Consider the following 12,105-nt stretch of genomic DNA (forward strand, 5'->3'; position numbering starts at 1 on the left):
TTATGTTTTAGGCCATGTTATTTTCCAGTTGTAAGTGATGATTCAGTTTAAGTTTTATGAATAGGAACCTAAAGAGAGAAGCAGATATCCCAAATCTTGAATTCCAAGGCTGTACTATAAATTTTTACAAAAAAGAAATATCACCTTTTGATAAACCGGCAGTATGATTTTAGTTTTAGAACAAAAAAAAAAAACCAAAAAACAAACCAACAAACCCAAAAAAAACCAACCCAAACCCACAAAAAGCAAACAAACAAAAAACCAACAACAACAAGAAAATCAACATTTGTGCATAAAATTAAGTTGCACGCAACTTTAAATGAAATTTAAAACAGAAATTACATTAAAAGAAAGTATTCATAAAGTAACTAATAAAGTAACTTGCTACGTGGTATGTAATATATGCTGTTCCTTCATTACTGCTACAGATATACATTTCTTTGCCTGAAGGCAGAAGTTTTTTCTGAGGAAACGTGTTTAGGCACTGAATCTTTGCTTTAAAGGCACCTTTTGAGGTCTTCAGAAGCAGTTTTACATTAGCTGTGGTATTATTTAGCTGTGAAATGCAGTAATAGTGCAATTTAATTGGCCTTTGAGAATGGTAGTTTTCAAATGGTAATCTACAAGAAGACTTAAAATCCTAAAAAAACGAGGGCTGCTATTTTAATTATAATGGCGACTTGCTTGAAGAATTGATACAATCTAAGTGTTTGTCTAGTTCATGTGATTAAGCAATCAGAAAATTGTCCCTCTTACAGTTTGCATTTTGTGTGGGAATCATGAATATTTTAAGAGCCACTAAAAGTGGCTGCATAGAAACAAGCAAGAGGAAAAAAATACCTCTATACATTGCTAAAATCTAAAACCCCTTTCTATGATATTAAAAACTTCAACAATGATAGCCAAAAAATAGAAATATTTCTTTGCAATTGCTTCTACTTACAATATGAACTGTGTTCTGCACATAGGAAAGAGTTCTACATACTGTAAAAAGGGGCAAGGATTTTTAGAGGTCCAGAGAAGATAAACTGCATGGAGTATGATAGCTTTTTTTTTCCTCAATAGAACTGCAGAAATCTCAGAAGTATTTCATCAATATGTGAAAAAAACCACATTCTTAGAAAATACAATATTACTGTGTTACAATAATCTAATTATCCTAAACTGAAAAAAGTTGTTTAGTCAGAATGAGTGTTGAATGAAATATTGTATATTTTTCGGAGCTGAAAAAGACTCACAGCCTTATGTTGCAGCTGACAAAAATGAAAACAGAGTAAAAGATGCTCAGTGGAGCTCCAACACAGTGCAGTTTTCACCACACTGACAGTTTTAGTGCCTATAAACAGACAAAACAGCAGCCTTTTTTAGTGTAAGAAAGAAAAACTATTCCACCAGCAAATAAATGGGGTTTTTTAGAAATTTAATGTCAATTTTATTTAATTCCAGTAGCTATTAGAAGATATAATGTGTATGTATACAAATCATAATCATCCCTCAATTAAAATCTCTTGAGAGATATTATTAGGTAGAGTTAAGTTCAGAAAGGTGTCTCTTAAATACAAAGTAGGTTGATAATATATACAAAAATCCTTCTACAGACACAAATGTAGCGGATATCAAACAAGACGTGAGTGTTCTCAAAAGCATTGCCATCTGTACATAGCAAACATAACACAACAAGGAAAAGCCCTTTTATTCCCAGAACTTCTGTCCTTTTTTGTACTTAGTTCTTGAATATTGTGGGTATTGTTTTTAGCATGTTGAGTGCTAACCTGAACTCAAGCTTATACATCTTTTTAAGTTATAAATATGATCTTACTTGTTTTAGTTGCACACCATTCATTTTGTGTGGAAGTTGTCAACGTTAAAATTATTGATTTAAATAGCAGCATCTAAAGGCAGTGCAATTTGCAAACACTTCTAGTAGCTAAGTTAGGACTTGAAAAGAATGTTGCAAGCTATAATGAAAACTCTAGTTTCACTCACTTCTTATAATGTTTTTGCATTCTGCATTCTTGATGCAGGCTGAAAATCATTATGCAGGCTTTATAATACAATCACTATCTTGCCAGGAAGTATAGTACCATCACTTTACAGCAGAGCTCTTATAGTGCACTATAGTCACTTTTTTCCCAGCAAGGTTTTACAAACAATCCCACCTGCACATTAGGCCAACGTATAACCCCAACAGAAAGTTTCCAAATAAAAGCAGAATAAATGACAAGGCTGAGCAACAGGTATAAGTACCTGTCTCATGCAATCAGAAAAAGACAGCAAACACTTGCATCCTGGGAGATGCTGGGGCACCTAATTTTCTGCTTTGTTTCATTTAGTAGAAGGCAGGGGCACACCAAGATGAAATCTTACAAAGAAATCTGGTTTAGGCTGACAAAAGAGCAACTCAGGACCAAATCTGATTCAGGCGTGCTCACAGCTGAATCTCTTTACAGACCACTAATTTCATGAATAGTAAGCCCTTGCAGAACCAGATAGACCCATTCACACTCAAAAAATGTGTAATTCATATTATGTGGCAAACTGCACAAAACCTGAAATGAGCACCTTTTCCTCTTTTGGCACATCTGTTTTTCATTGCTATTTGCCCAGGCTGGGTATTTTAAAACTAATGCACCAGACCTGCTGAGTCTCATGTTACAAAGTTAGTCAAGTTCAGTGATTTAAAAGAAATATTTGTAGGTGTGACTTTGCTGCAGAATCAGCCAGGAGGCTCAGCACATTGGTTAACCCCTCCAGGAAGAAAACAAGTACTGGAAACTATTCTTGAGTTACCCTCTCCTGACATGAGTGAGCTTGGCCCTACAAGTTGCTCAAGTTGCTGGGACTTTTGGGGTCATAACCTTTGTTCTATATCTTTAAGATCATATCTCTTTTTTTTCTCATATCTTTGGAATCATATCTTTTGCTTTGCTGTGTTCAACACAAGTCTGAACCTTGCTGGGAGAATGTGACTCGCCTTTGAAGCTGCAAAGGAGGAAGTTTAGGGAATGCAGTAAAGGGTAGTGAACACAGGAGTATTTTACTGAATGCACTGATTCTCTAGGAGCCCACAGCAGTGAAAATGCAGCCCATGCTCTCAGTCAGGCTAAGGAGCATTCAAAGGAGCATTCCATTTGGGTGCCTAGCCTAGCCTCGAGCTTCAGACAGGAGAAGGAAGCAAAAAACCCCACAAACAAGTAAACTTGGCTAGATCAAACAAACAAATCCTTAAATCATAAGTAAAATAGTGGATTTTTTGTCTGAATACAGAAGTTATAGCTGGTTGTATCTGTTACTGTTGGCTGCATTTGGCAACAGGAATTGCTGTGAATTCAGAAGGGGATCACGTTATTGAAAGTGGGAACTTCTGATGTTGGTGAATTAACTGGGTAGGAGCTATGATCTGTTAAATTGGGTTCAGCATAAAGAAAAAAATTAATTTGCTTAAACCATTGCCAGAGAAAAATACTTCAAATTGATTAAGCATTTTAACAAATGTAGGCTTGGAATGTACAGTTTGTAAAACACTGTATTAGTGAACATTGGAAAACTGCTAACTGTTCATATCTGTGTTTTCTTTTTACTTTATTTGTATTTCTTTTGTAGCACTTTGCCCAAATTCTTTGCTGAATCCAATAACTGTTAAAATACTGCTTTGTGATAATTTTTTTAAAGCATCCATTGCAAACTACTTTGTGAAAATTAATGGTGAATTATGTTTGTAATATCTAAAGGTTTCTATGGAGCAGTGTTTTCGTCTATCACAGAATAGAAACAAAGCTTCTGCAGCTGTGAATAAAATATTCAGCAAATACTTTAAAAACACCCCTCCCCCATCCATTTTAAGTAAATAGTTACTTCATTTAGTAGAAAATTCAGTTATAAAAAAAGCACCACCTAATATTATTTTTCACAAATCAAGCAACTGGTTTGAGTGCATTTATCTAAACCAATGGAGGTGCTTGTTACACTGGCTGAAGGGCTGACACTCATTTCTCATAGTCATACTTAAGTAGACACTTAAATATTGTTGTACAGCCTGTAGTGGCTGCTAAGTCCCAGATAAGCTCAGTCTTTCATGGGTCTTACTGAATCACATCAGATTTTTTGGTTTTGAGCTGAACATTGGTGAAAGTTTAAGAGGGAAAGCAAACTCATGGTCAAAGAAAGTATTAAGTGCAGGTCACAACACCCAATGAAAAATATTCTCATCCTGATCTAGAGTTACGTGGGTCCTGTCCTGTGCCTGAATGAAATGGGTGACACAAAATTCTTTGAAATACTACTTGGCAAATGGCTGACTATATTTGACAGATCCTTTATCCAAACACTAGATAGCATCATAGTGATTGGAGACTGTAGCCTGGCAGCAGCAGTGTGCTTGGAAAAGTAGTAGGATTATTTTGTCACATAGACCAAAGGAACATATTTTTTTCAATAGACCTGATTAGGGGAAAACCACTCCAAAAACAAAGAATGAAGGAAATTATTGCTCTGGTCCCACTAAGCAGAGAGAAAATTAAAAGTGACTCACTATTGCTCTCTATGAAGACTGAAACAGATAATGGTTGGTAATTCCTCAGCAAAAGTATTCCTTAGTATAGCATTTCCTCAGATTAGAGGAACCTGTGAATCACAGAAAGTGGAGAGTGACATTTCTTTTTAGAAATGTGATAAAAATTTTCAAGAAAGAAGATGAGAAAGCTTAGCAGGCTTGAATGAAGGACTTGATGGTCTGTCCCCCCTGTGCTCAGGGTCTGCGTGAACCTAAACCTGATGCTGATTGACAATACACATGTAAACTCATTTGGGTAGAAATCATTCTTCATTGTGCAGAGTGACCCAGCTTCATACATCTAGTATGCTTCATCAGCTCTTTCCTGCCCATGAAATTACTTTTCATTTTTTATTTCTTTAACCACTAACTAAACCTGAAGGATTATGTGAAAACAATGTCAGATCCCAGAGAAATCAGCAAGTCTCATTTCTTCACCTAAAATATGAAAAAAAAGCTTTAAAATTTTATTAAAAAACCCAGGCCTTTTGCTTTCTATGCACACAGTCTTTACTGAAGGGACAAAGCAAAGGTAAGCTTTGGAGTTTAGATCATTAGTGCCTGTCTTCACTGAAAGACTGCTTGCAAAGTTCATGCAGCTTTCTTCTCCTTACAGAATAATGCAATCCATGTTGGCAATTCCACTTCTGGATAAACGCCTCTTGTTGACCCTTCTGTTCACCAGCCTCCACCCCCAGATCTGTAAACTAACTGTATCTGTACTGAATGGCTGATTCAGGCCCTCACAGCAGGGGTGGCATGTGATTAACAACTCAGGAAAGCAGATCATCAACGTGGCTTTACTGGAGGGGCAAATTTGTTGAATATTTATGGAGCATAACTTAAGCTAATTGTTCAGAAGCTCCGATATACAAGCCTCTAGAAGACTGTACAGGAAAATGGCAGTCTCAAACTGAGAAAGGTCCCTCAAAGTAAAATATTTAGCAGTTTTCATCTGTAGAAAAATACAACTGTGCTCCAGATCCTACAGCTGCAAACAACAATAGAAATAGCTAAGGCAGACCAGTATATGGAGTGAAATCATAGGCCACAAAAATTTCTTATGTTTTATATCCTGAGGGTAACAGCATAAACACAGTAATGCTTTGCAATTATGCAATGCCTTTGAGCTGCGGATCCCAAAATGTTTTACAAAAGTGGGTAAGAACTAAGCTTTTGATAAACTTACAAACAGCAGTATGGAGTCTTCTACGTGGAGCTATGTGACAAACTGATTATTTTTTCTGTCATTCTGTGGCTAAAATGAAAAAAATAAATGCCGGAAGGTTCATTTGTGTCAAGAAAAGATTAATTTTTTATTTTCTTGGTGAAGAGCAAGGTCACTCAAGTTCTTTTTTTTCATCTAAAATAAAACATTCTCTTTTATTTTGCAAATCAAACACCTTTTCTAATATATCTTTTATTTAAAATGTTTTAATAACAAGTAAGTAATGTTTTATTCTTAGAAATAGTGACATGATTGACATTTTTTATTCCATTTTGAGATCTCTTGATTTAGATACAAATTTATTTCTGCTTTTCTCCTTTTTAATTAATGAACCTCAGTTCCACTCTGCTCCCATTTATGCCACTAATAGTTCTACGTCCTGAATTTGCAGCAGTAACTGGTCCTACTGTGTGAGGATTGATGTAACAATTCAATCTGAAAGCAGTGTCGTGATGCCTGAAATACAGTTAATTGCATTCCAAGCCAAGCCAAGGAGGGAATGGGTGGAGTTTCAAGGCAAGTAAATCCAGTTATTAAGATATGAGTAATGTGAATAGTAAGGGCTGTCTGTATTGTGAATCATTCTTAACATAAAAATAAATATCAGAAATAATCCTCACTAATATTCTTAAAGTCTGAAACAATTAAATCAAACTGAAAGGAAAAAAAACATGAAAACTTTGACTGAATTGTGTTTCATTAATATATTGACATTTTTAGGGTTTTTTACAATAGCTGTGAGTAGATGGGAAACTGGAAAAAAAAGAGAAAAAGGAAAATAAACTCTTTGGTTCACCAGTTTCCAGGAAAGCATTGTGGTTGGCCTAGAAAAACCTCAAGCACAAAAGTTTGACCATTCTTCTATTGTACTCTGGGAGTGCAGCTTGTGCCTGGCTCTGGTTGTAGCTCCCTCCATTTACAGGAACTTTTATTCCAGGGCCCTGGAAATAGGTATGGCATCAAATATTTGAGAACTGAAGCTCTTAATTTTAATTAAGTCTCTCCTAATTCTAAATAAATTGACGTCTAGAATATAGCTTTTGATGGCTTTTGCTCAAGTAAGGTATTTGGTCATATAGACCTGTGCACGAGTTGTCCTCTCCACACTTGACTCTTGGAATAATTAAAGGCATTAGTGTTAGGGAATCAATCACAGCTTTTGCTGGAGTCTAGTGCCAGATGGAGAAGTTTACTCTGAACAGAAGTTCTAGCTAAGGATTTGGCAGTGGTGAGTGTCAAATACAGGAAAGACCTCAAAAGATGAAGAAAGGAAAGACCCTTAACAAAGGAGCTGTCTGAAAGATGGAAAGCTTTCTACTTTGCTAGTCAGTAATACGTGAATTAACACATGTGCAGCTGTAACTACACACAGCCATGTACTCTCTTTGTACCCTGATCAGATTTTCATACGCATACTGAGATCTCAAAATTTTTTTTTTAAACTGAGCACCTTTTAGTGCACAGAGAGGAAGCAGCAAAAAATATAGGCTCTAATATAAGGAATGAACTTCTCAGACATTCTTGCAAACAACTTTCTTGCCATCTAAATGTCACAAAGTCAAGGTAAGTCTAATGACTGTCAATGCACACATAGTCACTGAATCCTGTCAGATATTTTTATTCTTCAGAGTCTGAGAATGTGAAGAAAAGGGCTTTCCATAGTGTGCCCAACTTCCCTTGTCTAATCACATCTAAAAATAAATAAACTGAGAAAATAATTTTATTTTTGACTCTAAGAATCTCCTTAAGATTTTGATTTTGGTCAAAGGTATTAGAGGGTTGTTTTTGGTGTGCAGATTGTTTTTCTCATTATAAAGTTTTGATATAAGAAAAATCTGATTTTTCTTTTCTTCAGGCTGGTTGTAAATCTCTTTTCTGAGAATTCATCTCTGTGAACCATACTGGAGAATTCATTATTTGTGACAATATATATCTAAATATAAAAGATTGGAATATGTTTCATTACTTATATTCATGTTTCAAAGAGTAGATCCATTCAAGATGCACTGCTTTGCTATTCTTTTTTTTGTAGGAAAGTATAATATGCTTGTGGTTAAATATCCTCAAAAGATTCCTCCTCCTCTTCTTTTTTTATAGCTTTGTTTCATATTTCCCACAGCCATGAAAGACCACACAAATAAAATACTTCTGCAAAAATGAACAGCAGAGTATCACAGAAATTATCTTTGTTAATTTGAGCACATAACAATTGTCAAACTCAGTATTAATTTTTAATGTGAGATACTTACTGTTTCTTTTTCTCTTGTCTTCAAGAAGAAAAGGAGATGATGCTTTGTTTTAAAAATTAAAGAGGACATGCCAGTAACAGTTTGTATTGCTCTGTATGGAACTAAAATTCTTCTATATTCCAGGAGAAAAATGTAGTTATTTACCTAAGAAAAAAAGTTTTTCACTAAACTCATACTGCTTGGTGATTTACAGAGCAGAATAAATACTGTAAAAAAACACAGGTATATTCATACATTTAAAAAAAAATTACACTAGCTGTGATTGTATTCTTTTTATATTCTGTTTGCAAGAATACTCCAGAAGCATTTTTTTTTTCCTAGAAGAAACATGTATAAAAATAGACAAATATTATCATGACTATTTCAGGATGTGGGTGGAAAAAAAATGATTCAATTTTATAAGATTTTGTATATAAAATACGTTTCCCAGACTCAGTAAAATACTTAAGCGTATGGTTTTTCTCATTGTTTTTAAAATTTATACTTAGGGAGAAGATGAATAACTTGAAAGTAGTATATTACTCTAAAGTTTAATTCACTGCTTAGAAAGATGAATTCCATACATATATATATATATATACACCACAGTACCACAGATGGTACTCTATTAAATCAAGGTCTCGCATGAAATTTTTGCCTTCCCTTCAAAATTAATTCTGAAAGTCTAAGTCTCATAATGGACTTGTAAAAAAAGACACAACTTAAGGTTTCTTAAAGAGAAAATACTCAGCAGTTAAGTTTTTCAGAATTTTTCAGCAGGTAATAAAAATAATATAAATTATTTATGATAATTTTTTTCATCTAATAGTTAGAAAATGATCCACTTAAAAGGAACAGAGAATCATCTTTAAATTCATGATTGGTGACATCCAGTTGTTTTTTTTTTAATATCTCTGGCACTTTTATTACTGTGGTCTTTTTCTGCTTTAAACAAAACTATCCTGTTGGTTAGCAGATTCATTCTGGTTGTAGTCAGTGGTATCAGGGCAAGACCAAGACTGCAAATATATAACAGAATTTATCTGGGGCATTGTCAGTACCTCATTGGTTTTCATCCAAAAACTATTGAAGTCAACAGAAAATTTTCTGATATATTTTAGCTACATCTCTGAGAAAGGAAAATCTGTGTGTTTTTGGAAATCATGGCTGCACTGAGAAATGAAAGAGTTGGTGCTCAGAAATCTGCTCCCAGAAATCTGGGAATTCAACACATTCTTTAACAGAGATTCACTTCCCTGATAAGTTCATTACTTTTCTTGCTAGATCATTTTATTTATATCACATACAAGCTGTATCTAAAAATATTTTCTGAAAGTCATAGCAGTAGCTAAACTTTCATTAATATTTTTTTTAATTCTGTATTTGTGCTAGACTTCAGTTCTTATATTCTTGGAAAAAAAGCTATTAATTTGTACATTGTGGCCGAAATTATCACCCTATCAGGGCAAATAAGTTCAGCAATTCTCATTCTTGTTATATTTAGGTGTGGGTACTGTACAGACTATTGTTTTTTTTACTTTTGTCTTTTTCTCTTTCCTTCCTTCCTTCCTTCCTTCCTTCCTTCCTTCCTTCCTTCCTTCCTTCCTTCCTTCCTTCCTTCCTTCCTTCCTTCCTTCCTTCCTTCCTTCCTTCCTTCCTTCCTTCCTTCCTTCCTTCCTTCCTTCCTTCCTTCCTTCCTTCCTCCCTTCCTTCCCAATTTAAGAGAAAGCATTTTTTATTATCATTTTTGTACAACAGTGACAATTGCTTGATGTCATTCTCTTTTTTTTTTGTACTGATATGCTGTTACTCTTGTGAAATCAATTGGTTCTGCAGCTCTCAAAAACTGAAGGACTCTTAAAATAGCCACCAATAAATCTCTAGTGTTTAGTTAGCCATCAAAGTAAGGAAAACACTGGGCAGGCTGCTTAGAGCAAAGCTAGCACAGTAACCATGTCCTTTGGGATTTTTTCCCATGATTTTCTCATAGTGGAATTTTCAAGCTGAAATTCAAAAGCTGAGAATATCTTTTCTTATTTCCTGCTACTAAGAGTAGAATAGGAGTTTCCCATATAAGCGTCCTCAGTAAGCAGAAAAATATATATAACTCTATATATATAGAGAGAGAGAGATAGAGAGAGAGAGTTCCAAAGCTGATTTTTTTCAGACCTTGTTTTAATGTTTTAGATTCTGAACAGTCCTAAATGCTTTCAGCCATCATATAATTTAACATTGAGTCATTCTACATTCCTAAAAGAAACCTTCTCTTATGCATGATTACATATTGTTAAAATGGATAGGTTAATTTTGCAACATGAATTTTTCATGGTAGCTCTTCTGCTACTATTTTGGTCTGTTTTTAATGATATACTCAGTGCAACATCCCTCTTATATACAATTACAATTTTGAAAAGTGACTAACTTTGGTTACAGCTATATACATCCTCTCAGACTCTCTCCAGCAGAATAGCTTTCATGGATATTTTTTGTGTGTTCCTACACCCAAACAAAGATATTTGACAGAACATGCCACACTACAGCCAAACAGAGTGGATTTGCTTTATATATATATATATATATATATATATATACACACATGAGTATGTATATATATAATTTATTTAAGAGAATGCTTGGATACAGGAGGTTCATTTGTGCCACAGTATCTAAGAATCTGCTTTTACTTTTGCACACACACACAGACACGCGAAAAAGAAAAAAAAGCATTCTTGCTGTCAAATTTTTTAAAAAAGCCTTAAAATTAAAATTCAACTTAAACCTCTGCTCTGTTTCTCTGTTTTTACTTCATGTCTCTCAAACATGAGCAGGGAGAATTGACATTTGGTAGCCATCTCTTGTTTGCTCAGCAAAATGGAAGGTTAAATTGGCAGAGACTGGCAAATACTGAAACAGTCATTTAAGATGAAATTAATGGAGCTAGAAGAATCTGTAGAGCATTCCACTTTATTTTACAGCGAGAACAGTAAAGGTTCTTAAAGAACAGTCTGTTATTATCCAATTGCCTATAGGTCAACCCAAAACTGCTATACAGCAAGAAGCAGCAACTGAGAGAATGAGGAGAGGTTAGGCAGACAACAGAAGCACAAAAAGCATCTGTGTTGCAACTTCTCTCATTCTACAAAGAAACAGCTTTGGATTGTCCCCATGTGGAGGATGATAGAGATAAGAAGCTCTCTGGTGGTAAGCATCTGGGATGGGAGGGAAGATCATAGGATATTGTGGGATTCTCTTTGTTTCTTTCTTTAACTGCCTATGTCTTTGCTGGTTTTTGAAGCTTTTCCAAACCCCAAGGCTTCTGAAGTTCTTGCATCACTCATTTTAACTTTTTTTTCTAATAACAATGTCAGAGCAATGTTAACACAGGAGAATATCTGTGTTAGGCCCCTAATTAGATTCATATCCATACTGAATTTTTAAGAAGTCACCAGCACAAATGAGTCACTGCAACGATTACTTCCCTCCTGATGGGAAAAGATAGCAATTGTTCCGCTATGTACTAGTCCCAAGCCAAGGATGTCCGTAGATTCAAGTTTAATTGAAGTTCAAATAGACTCTGACATAATGAACTTTATTCCTCAGTGCTGCCTTGAACAAATCAAGGCTTCCCCACTAAGTCTCAAACGGTCTTGGAAGATCCTTGCAAACTCAGTGTATGTGTGGTAGTGTTGTTTGAAATCAATTATAATCTTCAGAGTCTTTAGTACCAAAAGACATTGTACTTCACTGGAGGATGACCAAGTAAATATTGGAGTGTTGCCATGTAAGTCAAAAGAGAGAGAAACATGTTGATGGAGCCAATTTGCTGTAGGGAACTACTTTAGGGGGTGGGAGGAAAGAGTTTAGGGCACAAGGGAGCAAACCCAAACATGCCTTTTATTTATTCAGCGCTGTGTAGGCAAATCTCCAGTGGCCTTACCTTTAATGCTAAACATTTAAATTTTTTTTTGTAGACAAACAAGAGCTCAGTAAATATTCTATTTTCAAGGTCTCTGCTTATCCCACTCATCATGTATTCTTTGATCAGCGGGAAACTGAAGTAAAGGCAATGCTTTTGGGACTGATCTAGAAAGATAGAT

The sequence above is a fragment of the Agelaius phoeniceus genome, chromosome 4 (genome assembly GCF_051311805.1).
Source record: "Agelaius phoeniceus isolate bAgePho1 chromosome 4, bAgePho1.hap1, whole genome shotgun sequence".
Classification (NCBI taxonomy): Eukaryota; Metazoa; Chordata; class Aves; order Passeriformes; family Icteridae; genus Agelaius; species Agelaius phoeniceus.